This window comes from Pipistrellus kuhlii, unplaced genomic scaffold, assembly GCF_014108245.1.
Source record: "Pipistrellus kuhlii isolate mPipKuh1 unplaced genomic scaffold, mPipKuh1.p scaffold_m20_p_2, whole genome shotgun sequence".
NCBI lineage: Eukaryota > Metazoa > Chordata > Mammalia > Chiroptera > Vespertilionidae > Pipistrellus > Pipistrellus kuhlii.
In genome coordinates this window covers 21,911,393-21,930,094 of record NW_023425515.1, presented here as the reverse complement: position 1 = coordinate 21,930,094, position 18,702 = coordinate 21,911,393, and positions in this window count along the sequence as shown.

The following is an 18,702-nucleotide window of genomic DNA, read 5'->3' as shown; positions in this document are numbered from 1 at the left end:
CCAAAGAAAAAATATATATGATTGTCTGGTTCTGATTTGTCCTGACAAAATAAAACATTTTACACAATCTACATTTACACATCACTTGAGTATGAAAAACCTTTGTTTTTATTTTTTTGTGAGCTGGCTCAAGCAGGGTTTGCCAGTCTCATTACAGTGAAGAGGATTTTGAATGATTCACTTCTTGTCCTTTAGACAGCATACATGCACATAAGTGGCATCTGGGCCCCCCCCTCTCCAGGCTGAAGATGAAAGGGATGCATTTGATTTGTGATGGATATCACTTATAACTGTTAATGATTGCTGCTGTGGAAGTCACTGTTTTCTGAGCCTCTTAGACACCGAGGAATATTTTTTTTCTGCGTTGGATATCTGAATATCATTTTTACTAGATCAGGTAAGAAAAAAAAAAATACCAAACCCCTACATTCTTTATTTTTAGAAACACTCTTTTAGGAAATAATTTTGCTCTGGTAGAATGCAATTTTTTTAAAATTTTTATTTTGAACAAGATAAAAAACTTTCCAATAGTGTATCTTTTCCTAATAGGTACTTATAGGAAAGGATGGCTTTCATTGTTAAAATGCCCTGTTTATCCTCCATTGCTTTTCAATGCCATTTTCAAAGTCCAAGTTTCTTGAAAGTAGCATCATTATCAACACTTTTTTTCTGACTTCTTCAGTAGATAATAAGTATATAAAATCTTATAAGCACAAGAAGGAACGTTTTTATCAGAGCCGGCATCTATCCACTTACTTCCCCCAGGTGCAATGAAAGAGCTTTATTCTTTTCTTTCATGGCTGTACTGAATGCTGGTTCACAAAGCAATTTCCAATATTTAAGTAAGTTAATGCTCACTCTTTAAGTTAGTATCATATTGCAACCATAACTAATTGTGTTTTCCTTTCTCTTATGTTTTCCTTTGCTCTGGTGATTTCCTTTCATTCCAGCACATTTTCTGTATTTATAACCATATTATAACAAAAATGACAGCCTATATAAGCAAAAATACAAATAAACCATAAATAAACATAAATAGAATTAACATGGTGAAGTGGTGGCTGATGTAATCTTCTGACTAAAGGGTTATTAATGCATTCTCCCATCTACAACCCTCTCATCTGATACTGAAAGTTTCACACCCTCTAAACTTCTCAATGTCATTCTCCCTAGTACATCTTTCTAACTCCTATGCACTTGAGTGACTTCAACATGCACTTTGATTAATCTTATATATCCTAACCTCTTAGTTGTTTTCCCCTTCTAAATGCTAATGACCTTTATTTCAGCACAACTGCAATCGAATGCCCACATAGGCTCTTTAAATTTCACTCTCATTAAAAATTGATGTTATCAATATCATATTTCAATCTGCCTCCCTCAGATGACAAGCTACTTCCTATATTCTTCTTCTCCCTTAAACCCCAGGTCAAATCAAATAAAAAGCCCTGAGTCACCACTCTTCTAAAATTCCTCAAAATAGCCATGATTCACAATATTCTCTGGAATTTTGATTCCTTTCTTCTACTCCTAGAACTAGAGGCCTGGTGCATGAAAATTCATGCACAGGAGGGCAGATCCCTCAGCCTGACCTGCCCCCTCTCACAGTCTGGCAGCCCTCAGGGGCAGGAGGTGACCTGGTGATCAGGAGAAGGTGACACCCCATCATACTTCTGCTGCTGCCACTCCTGGCAGTGCAAGCCTCAGCCAGCCCTGATAACCTGAGCCTTGGGCAGCTGGGCAGCTATCATCCGAGGCTTGCCTGCACCTCTGGCCCACCCTGGGTGACTAAGCAGCCTTCATCAAAGGCTGATCTGCACCTTGGGTTGGCCCTGTGCAGCTGGGAGCTGAGGGGACTGGAGGACTCCAGAGGCAGGCACCCCGGCAGGGCTGAGGGGTCTGGGGGCCTCCATCTTGTGTCTGTGGGTGCTGCCATCTTTGAGGGTGTGATGGTCAATTAGCATATTCTCTGTTTATTTGATAAGGCAGTAACCTCATCGTGAATGTAGGTCCTCCTCCAAATGTTTCGCCACATTGAGTTCAGAAGTATCTCTTTAAAATCTTAAGGTGATTACTGATTAAAAAACAAAATCTTTGAATAGTTGTTGTCTTTTCCTAATTTATTTCCGAACATCTTAAAGGATTTGTCATGTTTTTCTGCTGTAAGCCCTTTGTCTAAAATAACAGGTTTCCCCATCTTTCATGGCTGGCATCAACTTACCTTTCAGCCTGACATGAACAACTTTGTGGAAGCATACTCTGGTGCACAAAAGCCAGATTAAATGGCATTCAAAGTGTTCCCATAACCTTATGCGCCTTATTTTATTACAGGATTATGAATCATTGTTCCTCATTCTTTGGTAAATATACTTCCATTTTTAAGCTGCACTTCTCTACATGTTAAATCCTAGCTTTATCTTACTTAATGCATACTTCCACTCTGAAGTTAAAAGCCACTTCCTCATAGAAGCCTTATCTAATCCCCTCAGAAGATATCAGACTCATTTTATAAATATTTTCATAGCTCAACAGAATTTTTCCTCAAACTACTTTTTTTTTTTTTAAACTATGCATTGTGTGAATCTGTGGACCAAGAGGTTTTCCTTAAAGGTTTAAGCTTACCAAGGTAAGAATCAAGTCTCTTTTGTGAATTATTGTATATTTGAGATGTGACAAACTCTGAGAATAATAAAAGGCACGCAATTAACTATTTGTTGCATAAAAACAATCATTTTATTGGATTTAAAATATAAAATTGTTTTGTATTTTGAAAATTTATTAAGTATATATTATAAAAAATAATTTTATGTCAAGACTGCTTATCAGTAATATGTGATAGGCTATGGCTAGCTCAGGTTCTTGCGGCAATTTGTTTCTAGCCTAAAAATATTGGAGATTTAATATGATTCAATCTGAGAAAACCCTTCAATTAAAAGATAGTATTGTAATGGTATCAGGGAATTGTGATGCGTAGAGGATTAAAAAAGCAAATATTCTAGGCAGAAGAGAACTTTTCCAAGAGAAGCTAATCCTTGCCTCTAGGTTGAGGAATTCCTGGAATAGACTAAAGACTGAGATTTTTAAGACAAAACATCTCTTAGGAAAAAAAAGAAAATAACCTAAAATTTAGTGGGTTTGTGAGGCTAATGGGCACAATTAGAAACTGGAGAGAGAGAGAGAAAAAAAAGCTCATAGTCCACATTTCCCATTAAACATTTGTTGAGTTTGTTGCTGTACAGGAAACTGAGGAAATAGACTGAACATTTATAAAAGACAGAATCGATCTTCCATATTTTATAGTACTTAGAAAAACAAAAGACCTATTGAAATAATAGATATTGCCCAGTTTTGAACTTTTTGGAACAGAAAGAAGGAGAGCCTAATTTGGAATCTCTGAAGGACAGAGCTTGATCTCCAACTCTATTCCAGGGCAAAGGAGAGAGCTCCACTATACTGAGAGGCTCATGCCTCCCAGTATAATTAAGATGGACTGAGTGTCATCAAAACTGCAATCTAGCTTGATTACCTCAACATCTGATTATTTTAGTTAATGAGATAAGATACCCTTATCTGGTGAAAGATATGATTATCTGTATATTTTTTGCTTATAATTTTTAACATATAATAACAATTAAAAAAGATAAGGAATGCAAAGAGAAAAAAAATGGCTGATGATCAAGAGAAAAAGCAGACAATATATGTAGCCTATACAGATGAGCCAATTATTGGAATTAGCAGACACAATCTTTAAAATAACTATAAAATTATTAAAGAAAATGAAGAGACAGAACTGATAAGATGTATCTACCTTCATATTCAAGATGTTAGTAAACCTCAAAATCAAAGAAAGCGTCACCTATGCATATAAAATAAACCTGGTAGTAATCTTAGAAAAAATATTAAAGGCAATCAGAACAAAAAAGTGAACTCCCTTCTAAGTGTCAACAATATGATCAATGACTACTCAACAGAAACATTGAAAGCTAGAAGGCAAGGAAAAATATCTTTAAAGTGATGAAAGAAAAAAAAAAGTATAGAAATATTTACCCAGTGAAAGTATCACTTAAAATAAAAAATTAAGATTTTTCTAAGCAAGCAATGATCAAAGAAATTTACCACCAGCAGGTCTATACTTTAAAAAGTTAGCACAGTTCTTTTGGTAACTTTATAGTCATGTTTCTGTCTGAAATGTTTTCAAACAGAAACATGATTATTATCCTACAATAATGGCCCAGTGCACAAATTCGTGCAACTTGAAAATAACTGTGGGTCTCAAGGCTGTGGTTGGCATAGAGGCAGTCTCAGCCCATTCTCCACTCCCCCACAGCCCTTGTTCCCTTGTCTGCCAGCAGCACCATTTCCACTGCTACCTGCTGCTCTCACACGCTGATGGCACTGGCCCCACTTGCAGTCGCTAACAGTGCAGAACAACTGGGGTTGGCCCCAGCAACAGGTACAAGTGGGGCCAGCACTATCAGCGGGTATATGCCTGGCTGCTGCCCTGATCACCCCTCAGAAGTAGGAGAAGCTAGAGAAGCCCTGAGGGATGATCTGGGCTGGTAGCCACTGCTCATACCCACTGATGGCTCTGAGCAATTGGAGTCAGTGCCAGACACCAGCCAGCAGATGCAAGCAGCAGCTCCATGCCAGCAGTGGGTGCCAGGGGGACTGGTGCTTGCAGTAGATATGAGAACTGGGCTGAGAGCTGGGTGCGACCATGGTGCACAGGAGCAAAGAATTTTCAGTAACCCTCAGAGGCTTGTCCTAATGACAGCAACCAGTGCCCGCCTTGGTCTGGTGCCCCTGCTCACCTCCTCCATCATCCTGCCATTTTAGACGCCCACCATGTTCCATGCTTGGCCGCCTGCTGCCGATACCCACCATGTTTGGTACATGCCCCCTGGTGGTCAGCATACATCATAGCGATTGGTTGTTTGGTTGTTGCACTATTCAGTCTATTTGCATATTAAGGTTTTTTTAATATAAAAATAATAAAAGGGTAATATGCAAATAGATTGCATGGCAGAACAATGGAACAATGAATCTAAGCATAATATGCTAATGTTGAGCTAAGGCTGCCCAACTGCTTGCTATGACGTGCACTGACCACTGGGGGCATACAGTTAACCGGTGGACCAGTAGCTATGACATGCACTGACAAGGGGAGGGCGGGGGGAGATTAGATTAGATTAGATTAGATTGGTTAGATTGGTAGCTTAGATTGCTGCTGGGATCCAGCCCATCAGGACTGAGTGAGATGGGCTGGACACATCCTGGAGCCCTCCCACCATCCCTTTGTGGCCCAATTGTGCACCAGTGGTATCCCTCAACTTTGTCTGCTCCTTCTTGCAATACCGGACCCCTCGGGGGATGTCCGAGAGATGGTTTCAGCCACTCCTCTGAGGAGGGTGCCAGATGCAGGACTTATGGCTGGTGAGCACTGCTGCCGGAGTGTGAGCCTCTCCCAGTCAATCAGGACTGATTAGGCACAAGCCAACAACAGGCACAGTGCGGCTGGGATGAGCAGTAGCAGCGTGTAGGAGCTGTAGGTGGCATTGGACTGCGGGTTTTGGCTAGATCCCAGAGGGGCCCTATCTGTGCACAGATTCATGCACCAGGCCTCTATTGGAAGAAATAAAGACCACCACAGAAGTTAATTATGTGGGTCAATAGGAAAATACCGGTTGAACAAAACAAGAATTATAACATGTTATAGAATTCAAATAATATTTAAAAGAACAATGCATGTCAAAAAGAGGAAAATATGATTAAGGGGAAACAAATTTTAAAAGAGCTGATGTTCTAAAACACTCAAAATTGGTAAAACTATGAATTTTTATCAGATGGCAATAAATGATACATTAAATAAATACTAAAAGAATAGTAAAGTACAAAATAACAAATTAATAGGAGAAAAACATAGAATAAAACAAATTATAGACATAAAAGAGATGAGATGAACAGCAATAAAAGACATATTTTAGAAACATGCCAAGAAAATATTTACAGATAAACTATATGATGCTTGGGATTGCTTCAAATAATTCAGAGGTATAGACAAGAGAGTGTAATATAATAAGATTAACCATGAATTGATAACTGTTAAAGATGGTTAATTCATATATGCATGTTTATTATACAATTATCTCTACTTTAATTTTTCAGAATTAAAAAATGCATACATATATGTAAGTTTATGTATGTTATATAATATAAAATATCTGTTAATTTTTAATATATATTATGGAATTTCAAAAATATCATAGCTATATAGCCTAGATATTTACTTTCAAATATTTTTTTATATTTTCAAAAGCAGATATGTAAGATGTTAAGAAATGTATGTTTTGATACCTAAAATATAAATGGAGGATACAAACGTATGAGGTATTTTAAAAATATTATAATTTATGAACCCACCAATTTAGTGTAAGACATTTATTTTTGGTACTTTTGTTAAAATTAAGTTTAAGACACCTGTACTTTTATGATTATGGGAATAGGTCAGGGTAATTTTTAAAAAATGATCTCCTTGCAAAAAGGTTTCAGCCATAAAAGTTGACCTCGGCCTATTATTCACAGGCTATTTTTTCTTTATTGACTAAGGTATTACATATGTGTCCTTATCCCCTTACTGCCCTTCCACCCCTTGCCTGTACCCTCACCTCCCTGGTGTCTGTGTTCACTGGTTATGCTTATATGCAAGCATGCAAGATTGGTGGTGGTTTTAACCGCAAGCTATTTTATTTTTTAAGAAAAAATTACTTACCAAGGATATGTATACTGACGAGAGAGAGGAAAAGAGAGAGAGAGAAAGAGAAAGAGAGAGAGAGAGAGAGAGAGAGAGAGAGAGAGAGAGAGAGAGAGAGAGATCAGTTGCCTCCTGTAATCACCCAGATTAAAACCCCAACCCTGGTATGTGCCCTGATTGGGAACTGAACTAGCAACCTTTGGTTATGGGGGACAATACGCCAATGAACTGAGCCATCCAGCAAGCTGCATCATAAGCTATATTAGAATCACTGATTACTTTGTGAATATCATATACCAACAAAATACACAAAATATCATGGAATGTTCTCTGAGTTTCTGCAATTTATCTGTCATCAAAGATTTCTTTGAATTAAACCAGCTATATCCCATTTAATAATCTCTTTAATTTGGTCTTAAAATTAGCTTGATGATTTTCATTCCTTTAGTTAACTCTTTCCAGATTTAATGCACCCTGTTATATTAAATTATAATCTAACTCAGATTATTCTTTGACTCATATTTGGCTTTCCCCCCCCCCCCATACATTTGGGTGTGATCCCAGCTTTCTGTTTCTCAGTGATCACTTCTTTTAAAATTATCAATTCCCCTTCGGGAATTTCATAAGGCTCTCATTCCACTATATTTGGAACATTGGCTAACTTAATGGTTCATAAAATGAACCTAATGGTCCATTGATGATAATAGCAATCTATATCAGGAAACATTTAGCATATTCATATTGTGAAAATTTTTGCATTAAAGAAAGATTATTGGAAGTATCAACAATATTTTCTGCTAAAAAAGGTTGACCTTACTCAGAGCATGTCTTTATATTCAAGTATCCTCTTATCTTTTAATATTTAGATTTAATTTATTTAACAGATAATTATGGGTCAAATATTGTAGGAAAATCATAAGCTTTGTTATGGAATAAATAATTAAATAGGCAAGATAAAGTTTTTTCCACTCATAAATTTAATATGTAGTTGAGTTTGAATAATTAGGCTTTTTTAGCTTAGTTGCTAGGATTCTTCTCATTAGTTCATATACATCATGTATCTGTACTTCAGATAAATTGGTCTACCTTCTTTCAAAATAAATTAATCCTCAATGAAGACTTTAATTTCATGTTATAGCTTCCCCCACCCCTTTAATAGGATCTATGTATTGACTTTTACTAGTTGATATAGTTAATGAATTGATTTCTAGACTCAGTGACCTTTCCATGTGTTTTAAGATCTGCTTTAGAACTGGGGGTAAATTTTTGAGTTACAGTGTTGTAGAATAAAAATTTTCCTTGGGCAGAGTTCTAGGTCAGTGTGTCTGTGCACAGTATATTTGAAAAGTCATGCAGGGTGATGTATTTCATTCCTGATACTGCTATAACAAATCAACACACAGTGACTCTAAACAACATGCATTTATTATCTTATTACTCTAGGTGTCTGAAGTTCAAAACTAAAGGTGTCATCAAGACTGCATTCTTTCTGGATGCAGTTTTCTTGCTTTTTTGAGATCTTAGAGTCCATTTGTTTCCCTTTTTCCCCCCTTTCTCTGTCCTCAAGGTCAATAGTAACACCTTCAGATCTCTTTCTCTGACTTCTGTTTCTGTTCTTTTGCCTTCTTACTCCTTCTATTTCTCTAATCACCTTGGCTTTTCCAACTCTCCTGCCTCCCTCTAACAAAGACCTTTGTGATTAAAGCCACTCACCGAATCCAGAATAACCTCATCATTTCAGGGTCCTTAGTTTAATGGCTTCTGAAAGTTCCTTTTGTCATGTTTGGTAGCATATTCATAGTTTCTGGGATTTAGGGCATGAACAATTTTGGAAGATATTTTTCAGCCTACCACAGGTGAACACCTGTCTTACCTTCCTCATGTATAATAGGAAGGGGCTATAATATGTTTTGCTCAATCATTTTTAAGTCTAGGTTGACTTTCTTCCAAAAGAAGTTTGAATACTTGGCAGATTATAACATGACATACATTAATCTTCAATGACTAGAAAAGAGAAACAAAATTTATGAAATTCCCTGTATTTTAACCAGCTTTGAATTAAAAACTTATACAAAAATTATAATGTTGTATACTGCTAGGGTAGCATATACATCAGAAGGAATTACTGATTTGAACACATAGATAATTTCCAAAAATTTCTGATTAGAGCTTGAAGAAAATGAAAATAAAACAGTCATTGTATTAATAATGCAAACTAAATATAATTTTCAGAAATATAATTACACAAATAAAATTATTATTTTAATTCAGTTGTTATTCTTGGAATTGGAATCCCATGGAGATTAAAGTAATTCATATTATTGTGCTAAGGCAAAAAAGCCTATAGTTTTGTTCCTTAAATAAAATACATCAAAATCATGCATGCACTATAAATACTAATTGATGAATTCATGTTATTTCAAATTTCAAGTAGCAACGTTGGTTTATGTTAATTATAAATCCCACAGTATGAAATAGCTCATCAAAAATACTCACTAGGTGCCTACTGATACCATAGTTATAATGTGATATAATTGGATTATAAATCAAAGGCAGTAGAATGCAGTCACAAAATATAAGCCTCACAAAATATAATCAATTAGCTACTGTCATAGAAATAAACATGTATTAAATATACTATTTTTAAAATAAGAAATGTCATTTGTTATTTTTTTAGGAATTCCATGAACTCATTTTTAAACCAATAATAAAGTTAAAGTACATACATTTATAATTAAGCAAATTTCATTAAAAACAAAGGAATAATATATTTTAAACACATTTTCTAATTTTCTTAATCTTTGCTATTATCTATGATTTTAAGTTTATTTAAATTTGTGATGTCTGTGTGGTAGCAATACGATGTGATTGGTGTGTGTAGGAATATTTCTTCCAATGCCTGTGTTTAGTGATATCAGTTTGGTTGGTAGCTTTAAATCATCATGGAAATATTGACAATAATGGGGATCAGCAAATATTAAGATTTAGATATTTTTCTCCCAAAGCATTTGAAATTTGTTTTAAACATTCACTAATATATTACTGATTAAATAAGAGTAGATAGATAAATAGATGATGGTAATGATGGATAGATGATAGATGATGATAGATAGATAGATGATAGGTAGGTAGATAGATAGATAGATAGATAGATAGATAGATAGATAGATGATAGAGATAGATATAGATGTAGATGATTAAAGATTATGATAAATATAGAGATAGATTATAGAGATATAGATATAGAGGTAAATGATAGATGACAGATATAGGTATATAATGTTTCGCATTACCATGGAGAAGAAATTTAGGAGGGTTTAGCTCAGTGGTTCTGGTTTAAAGCCTCACATGAGATTGCAGTCAAGGTATATACAAGAGCTAGAGTTATCTGAAATCTTTACTGGGACCAGAGGATTTTCTACCACGGTGGCTCACTCACATGGTTAACCAGGTGGTGAAGGTTGTTGGTGCGGTCATTTCCTTGCAGTGTGGATCTCTCCATTGACTGCTTGGTAGTCATCCATTAGAGCCAAGTAGAAGATACACATATTATGAACTAACCTTAAAAGTCACATAGCTTTACTTTGTCATATCCGATTCATTAGATGCTAATTACTATATCTGAGCCACATTCAAAAAGGAGTAGAATTAGGCTTTCCCTTTTGAAGGGAGGAATGCTTAAGAATTTCTCTTTACGTGTTATGAAGTCACTCAATGCTGGAAGGTCCCCTTATGTACTGCCACTGGTTGTATATCAGATTTTAGTATTGTAAAATGTAATAATTTTAGAAAAGTTAAAAAACTAATGTGAAACTGTATTCTAGAATTTATTTAAATATGCCAGTTAAGCAATTTCTACATTCTTACTTTACATTTTATATTATCTTAAGCCAAATTGAAAATTTCCCTTTAGGTTTAAATCTTTGAAATTATAAGTTAATGAAAATATATCAGCCTGTATAAACTCATTTTACTTAAAAAATTTGATGAAAACATTTCTATATGGTATGTCAACTCTCTGAAATGGAATTTAGTCTCTTTTTTATATTAATATTAATAAATTATAATAAGAAATGGAATTTAGTCTCTTTTTTAGATTAACATTAAAAAATTGCCTCAAGAAAACCACCTTGAATATTAATCATGATTATATCATACTAGAGGCCCGGTGCACAAAGATTCATGCAAGAATAGGTCTTCCTTCCCCTGGCTGGTGGCACCACCTTTGCTCTGGCCTGGACCTGCCTTTCTGCCTTCCCTCTTGCTTGGAGCCATCTTTCAGCCTTCACTCTGACCAGAGCCACCATCTGCATCTTGCTTTGTCACATCAATTTGCATATTCTCTCCTTATTGGCTATGGACACATCCATCTTTGTCATGGAGTTATAATCCATTTGCATATTCTGTCTTTATTAGCTAGGATACCTATAGTTATAAAAGAGTGAAGTGATTGTTAATTAATAATAATATATTGTGAAAATCACTTGTTTTTGCTACATTTTAATATACATTTTAATCTGTAAACTATTGTAGAAAATTAAATAAATTGAATCTTTCCTTTAGTATTTATTATATATCTTTTCTACATCTTTTATTGGTATGGCTTTAAATATCTTTCAAAATTTAGTATCTGCATTGTTATATAATACTATATTAAAATAACCTTTTCTATATTTATATTATTTCTTCTTCCAATCTAATGAAGGGTCCCTAGGTATTTACTATAAATTATAATTTATATTAATGTACCCTGTTCAGAGAAAGTCTACTTGTACTGATTGTTTACAATCTTTTATTATTTTTATTTTTGGATGATTAATGTGACATTTGAATAGATTCCTTCTTTACAACAAAAAATAGGAACATTTACAATTTTAAGTTCAGTTACCTCTCCTCTTCAGGATTTTTGTGTTTTTGAAAAATAACTTTATGTAGAAATCAGTTTTCATCAACTCACTAAGAAGTCTACTTTTCTTCCCTTTGGATTATCCCCCAGTAATCAGGTGATAAAGGGATAACTGACAAGCTACTTTTAGTATTTTCTCACCAATTATTAAGGTTGGAATTTAGGGGAAATTATAGTAAATAGGGGTTATAAAGAAGAAGATAAATGGGGCAAATTTAGTATACACAAATTTTCCTAAGTCCTACCTAAAAATTATGTTTATTAAATTCATTTGGCCATATGAGAAAATTTAAAGAGTGTATTACTCCAATGCTCTGGAATTCTGATTCATTTTATGTAACTTTTCATTATTATATTATTACATTATTACATTTTTCATTATTACATTACAATTGAAAAAGAAACCTTTATTTCACACATGAAAGGAAATGGAATTTTTTTTAATAAAAAATGAGGCAACTTATGGGTTTTATGGAATACTTTCAGTTTAGTTCATGTCAGTTCAGTTTTAGCTATCGCATTTCCATAAATAGAAACCCTTTCAGAGGGCCAGCATTCAAAGTATAGATATATTTCAATTAGTTGATTTAAAAACTCATTAAAGAAATTAAAAGATACGTCACTTAACATTTTTTTTTTTTTTTTTTTTTTTACTATTCGAGTATATAGGATACAGTTCTTTTACAAATGGACAGATAATGTTATGCTTATTTCTGAGGACCTGAAAGTATGACTTTGAATTTTGATTCAGTTAAGGGAGGGTGGGTTGTTTTAATTAACTAACAAAATTCCCCTGACAACACTCATGGACAGTTTGTTTATTGATGGCTTTCACCAGACTTCTTTTTTAAATTGTATGATTCTTTATAATTGTGACATATTGTAGAATGATTATTAAATTATGAAAAATTACCAAAGTCAATAGAGAAATCAGAAACCATCTAAGTTATTAACACGTTTTAAATGTGGGTATGTCCATATAATAAAATATATAGTTATTTAAAAAAAATCATGTCCTTTAGCCTAGCCAATGTTGCTCAGTGGTTGAATGTCGACCCATGAATGAAGGGGTTACTGGTTTGATTTCTGCCTGGGTTGAGGGCTCAATCCCCAGTGTGGGGGCATGCACGAGGCAGCTGTTCAATGTTGCTCTCTCATCAATATTTTTATCTTTATCTCCCTTTCCCTTGTTTTCTCCAAAAAAATATCAATAGAAGAAAAATTTTAATCATGTCCTTAAAAAATATTTAATGATGTGGAGGAAATTTTATTTTGTGTAAGTGAAACGAGGAAGCCTGACTGCTTGGCTACATGACTAAGTGGAAATGAAAGACACCACTTTGATGTGAGCTGTCCAGGAATAATCCAGAGACTAAGTGTGTCTTTATGCAAATGAAAAGAACCCTGTAGACTTGTACTTGGTTGCTTCTCAGACACCCAGTGTTTCTTAATTGCCTTCAGCTCAAGATAAATTTTATGTCAAAGAGGCATATTTTGAGGTGACATATGGCTTCCTTCATCTAGAACATATGATTTGTGAAACATATCCTAGTAGGTCTCTCTAGTTCTGGCATCTTTAAACTCAATGAAATTATGCATCTTTGTTAAAGAAAGCTATGCCAAAATCAATTTTCATTAGAATCTTTTACTATTTATAAAAATGAATATTGTGTCAAATATACTCCAAAATCTATCTAATTTTCTAAGTCTACTACTATTTTGTACAACCCTTTTGTCTATCCACTCCCTGTCTAATAATTTTCCTCTATTTTTCTAATTTTCATGATTCATTTTAAATCTACTCACTATTACATTCGCCTACAATGGTCATTACTGCCTTATGGACTTGGCTCATACTATTATTTTGAATTGTCTCTTCTGTTTCAGTTTTTCTGGTAGCTGTAGGTTTCAAAAATTAGCTTAAATTCTGCAAAAAATTATTAAAAGAAAATAGTTTTAAGATATTAAAAGAACAATTTAAAACAATAGAAAATGTAACAACAGAAGCACACAATTAGTTGCCAAGTAGATAATTTCTAAAGAGATTTAGGAGAGGAAGAGCTTACTTCATTTAAAAAGGTGGCATTTGTTATAATCATGATCATTAGAGTTATTAATTCTCTGCCCATTTGGCATTTTTCTGGCCAATTAATCATGAGAGGAAATAGATATGTAACACCGAGTGAAGGCCTTAAGAGTTTGCTTTGCCTACTGTAAATTTCTGTGTGATAATATAACACCATCACACATTTTATTATAACTTCCAATTTGAATGTCAAGAATTCAGACAGGAATCAGCAGGTTGATTCTTCTGCTCCATGTGAAATTGACTGATATCAGTTAGTTGTTTTTAGCTGGCAAAGGTCTGGTCTGAAATGTGCAAAATAGCTTCATTTACAAGTCTGGCTCCTTAGTAGGTATGGCTGAGGAACTCAAATTTGTACTGGGTTGCTGTTTAATGCACTTATATATTCTGTCAACAACACACCAATGTCCAGGTAGCCTAGCAGGACTTCTTAAGTGGTATCTCAGAGCTTCCTAGACCATCAGGCTTTGGGGAATCTTGTAACCTAGATTGGAAGTAGCACATTGTCACTTTTGTCATACATATTCTATGTACCATGCAAGGCACTGAAGTCAGGAGAGATTCAAAGGACAGAAAATTAATTCTACCACTTCATAAAAGGAGTAGGAAAAATCATATTTAAAAAAAAAAAAAATCTGCCACAGAGTTATTATACTAGTAGAACTAGAGGCTCAGTGCACAAAATTTGTGCATTTGTTGGGGGAGTGTTCCTCAGCCCAGCCTGCACCCTCTCCAGTCTGGGACCTCTCTCACAATCCAGGACTGCTGGCTCCCAACTGCTCGCCTGCCTGCCTTCCTGAGTGCCCCTAACTGCTTTTGCCTGCCAACCTGATCACCCTCTAGCCTTCCCATGCCAGCCTGATTGATGTCTAACTGCTCCCCTGCCAGCCTGTTTGCCTCCAACTACCCTCCCTTGCAGGCCTGGTGCCTCCCAACTGTCCTCCCCTGCTGGCCATCTTGTGGTAGCCACCTTGCATCCACATGGGGGCAGCCATCTTGTGTGTTGGAGTGATGGTAAATCTGCATATTACTCTTTTATTAGATAGGATAGAGGCCATGGGTGGAGGCCAGCTGGTTTGCCCTGAAGGGTGTTCCAGATCAGGGTGGGGGTTCCCTTGGGGCATGGGGCACCCTGCTGAGGGGCCTGAGGTGGTTTCCAGGCTGGTCACACCCCTGGCAACCCAAGTGCAGGCCCTGCTATCTGAAATTTATTTATTGTCTACAATTGTAACTTTGTAGCCTGGAGTGAAGGCCTGAGCCAGCCAAGGCTGCAGAAGCTTGGCTTCCTCCATGGCCCAGGGAAACCCTAGCCTCCTCCTCTTCCAGCTCCATGGCTGCCACCATTTCTATTGGAATTTATTTACCTTCTACAGTATAATTGAAACTTTGTATCCTTGAGTGGTCTGGGCCCACCAAGGTGTGTGGAAAGCTTGGCCTCCTCCATTGCCAGGAAACCCAAGCCTCCCTCCTGCTCTCTGTGACGGTAGCCATCTTGGTTGGGGTTAATTTGCATACTTGCTCTGATTGGCTGCTTGGCATGGCTGGTGGGAGTGGTGGGATGATGGTTAATTTGAATATTACTCATTTATTAGATAGGATAGATTCCTCACATTCCATTCTTCTTATTCTTCTGATAATAAATAGAAATACATTATAGACAGCGTGGAAGGGTCAAGCTTTGAAGTCAGGCAGAACTGGACTCAGTTGCTTACTTGCTGATGAGTGAGTATTGGAAGAAAAGATTAGAGGATGCCTTTAGAAGGACATTATTAAAATAGGGGAGTGTATAGGGAGTACTCTTAAATAACCCATTTGACAAGAACAAAAGCTTTTGGGAGTGGATAAACAGTGATGAGGAGAGAGAAGGGAACTAGATAGACAGGGGTGGGACCATGGTGGGAGATCGTACAACATGGACAGAGTTACTAAGAAGGCACAGGCAGGAGACAAATTTTAAAATTCTATGGATGATGCTAAGACAGACAGCTTGCAAATAACCAATCACAAGACACTAAGAGAGATGTGACCAATCCCAAGAATGTTATTAAGGCAGAATTCTTTGAAATTCTCGATCAGGAGCTACCAAGGCATGGATATGCCCCTAGATTATGCTTCCTCTCTGTTCTCTCTCTCTCTCTCTCTCTCTCTCTCTCTCTCTCTCTCTCTCTCTCTCTCTGGCATGCAGTGGGTTCCTGACTGTGGCAAGATAAACTATGTGGGACTCTACACTTGGGCTAATGGCCTGTAATTAGCTTGGATACTCCACTACACCCCACTGTAACATGAAAAGGAAGCTTTGGATGCTGGCCTGCTCCTGGAACCCCAGCTGTACCTTTGCCGGGACTGACTTCTCTGAATTAATTTTATTCCTGCTAATAATTTTTATCCTCAAATCCATTCTTGGGTTTTGCATGACAACAAACTCAAATCCCACATTTTGGTTTCAGTGATAAAGGGCAAAAAAGTAGGTTTAGGTCAAATTGTGTACAACTTAAAAACTGATTGAATTTTAATTCCAGGCAATAAAAAGTCATGTGTTTGTTTATTTTAAGGATGTAACACAATGCTGGGCATACATAGAAAATTTAGCAAAGAATTTTAATAGGACAAATTATAAAATACTATATTTGTTTTTATAAGATTCTATTAATAAAACTCCATTCTCTGGGGAACTAATGTGTTCGGAGCAGTAAATTAATGAGACATTTAAAATATGAAATATTAGACTAAGATAGAAGTTTATATTTTTTTTAAAGAACATACAATATTTTGGTTTCATTCAAATGCACTTTCAGACTCTGGATACACACACACACACAAAAAGAAACTTAAGAATTGAGGCAATTTCGTAGTTTGATGCTTGAATTATGTGAATAATTATTTCCCTTTTCTGACTCACTACACATGGGAACATACACTGAACATACACAGTCTTATATCTTGAGGGGGAAAATCAGGTTTTCTCTTTTATTCTTGTGGGAAAGATAGCACAAAAAGCTCAATCTTAGCAATATCTAAATGTTATGAACAAAGTTTAGCCTGCCTGTTTCACTGATTAGTTTTAGATAGATGTTTTAAGACTACTATTCAAATTCAGAAATTTGAATTCAAGGTAATGTTTGCCTTAGAAAGCAAATGGGTCTAAACCATGCAATCTTCATTCCTGAATTGAAATGGAAATGGGGCAGTGCAATCTGTAGGGAGGTGAAGGAATGCTCATAGTTCATTAAATAATGTGAGTAGTAATGAGGTTTACACAAATCAAACAGTGTGTTAGGTAATTGTGATGTTGCTTTGTGGTGGACCACCTGTCAGGAAGTGCTTCCAGCCGAAGGCTCAATCTGCTCTCATGCCTCCAGACGATTTCTCATTAGTGTAAACTTCATCTGTGGCAGGCTACCAGAAAATTAAAAAAAGTTATTTGTAGGCCCTTTGTTTTCTCTATGATGAAGGAAAACCATTGTTTTACTTAAAGTACTTCCTTTAATTTTCAAGGAGTATTTGATCAACAAGCTGTAAAAGAGGAAATATTGATATCTTTAGATCCACACAGACACTTAATAGAAGAATGTTTCAGAACAGATCAGCACTACTGAATGCTTTCTTTACATTGATCTATTTGAAGTGAGAGAGAGAAAGAAGAGAAAGGAGAATGAAGAGGAAGAGGGGAAGGAGAAAGAGGAGGAAGAGGAGGAGAAGAGATTCGTAAGACTAATATAAATGTACTAGAGTCCTGGAGCATGACATTGTTGCACTCAGAGTGGGGGGGTCCCTCAGCCTAAACTGCTCCCTCTTGTAGTCTGGGAGCTCTCAAGGGATGTCTGATTGATGGTTTAGGCCCACTCCCCATAGGAGATCCTTAGTGCTGCCACAGAGGCGGGAGAGGCTCCCACCATTGCTGCTGTGCTAGCCAGCCATGAGCTTGGCTTCTGGCTAAAAGGCACTCCCCCTATGGGAGCACACTACCACCATACACTGAGCATATGCCCACTGGTGGGCCGTGCATGTCACAGAAAATGGTTGTTCTTCTGTTCAGTCAATTTGCATATTAGCCTTTTATTATATAGAATAGGGGTGTCGAACTCAATCAGAGAAGGGGCCAAAATCTAAAATCCAGCCTAAATCGCGGGCCGAATGGTATACTGAACAGTCATAAACTGTCATTGTGATGGAAACGCAGCGGAGTGCAGTGATGACAGCGCGGTGCGGGCCACATTGCAAGGCCTGGCGGGATGGATTTGGCCCGCGGGCCTTGTGTTTGACACATGTGATATAGAATATGGGATCTCAATCTAAATACTTTTATTACTTCTAATATTTTGAAAATAATTGACAGATATAATTATATTTTATATTTGTCAAATAAGAAAATCTTAAGCTTCTGTAAAAAGGCATATACAATTCAGTAGGAAGAAGGATAAAGATAAAAGTACATTTGCAAGAATGAAACAAGCAAACAAACCTTAAGGTAGAATTATCAAAATTTACATCACTGAAAAATTGTCACCAAACTTTAGATTGAATTTTTAAGGTAGATAGTCTTAGTCAAGTTTAAATAATAGATAAAAGACTTACCCTGATCATACAACCACACAGATTCCACGTCTTGAACCTTAAAGGAAATTCATCTTGGTGATTAAAAGCTTGGACAATTCTGAAGTTCATATGTAATCCCAAAGATCTACAAATAGCCAAAACAATAGTGAGAAGGAAGAACAACTTCTGATGTTTTTTTTTACTTCCTTATTTCAAAATATAGTTTTAGGTAGTGTCATCTGAACCTTAGTAAGAATAGAATGAAAAACTTCAGAAAGTTTAGTCTAAAGATGAAGCAAATAGTAATAATCTGACTGATATTAGCCTCATAACAAATTTTATTGAATTGTGTTAGAAAATATAACTCCTATTTTCTTAGTGTGAGTAGGTAGAAGAATACAGGAGAAATGAATAGCAGTGAGA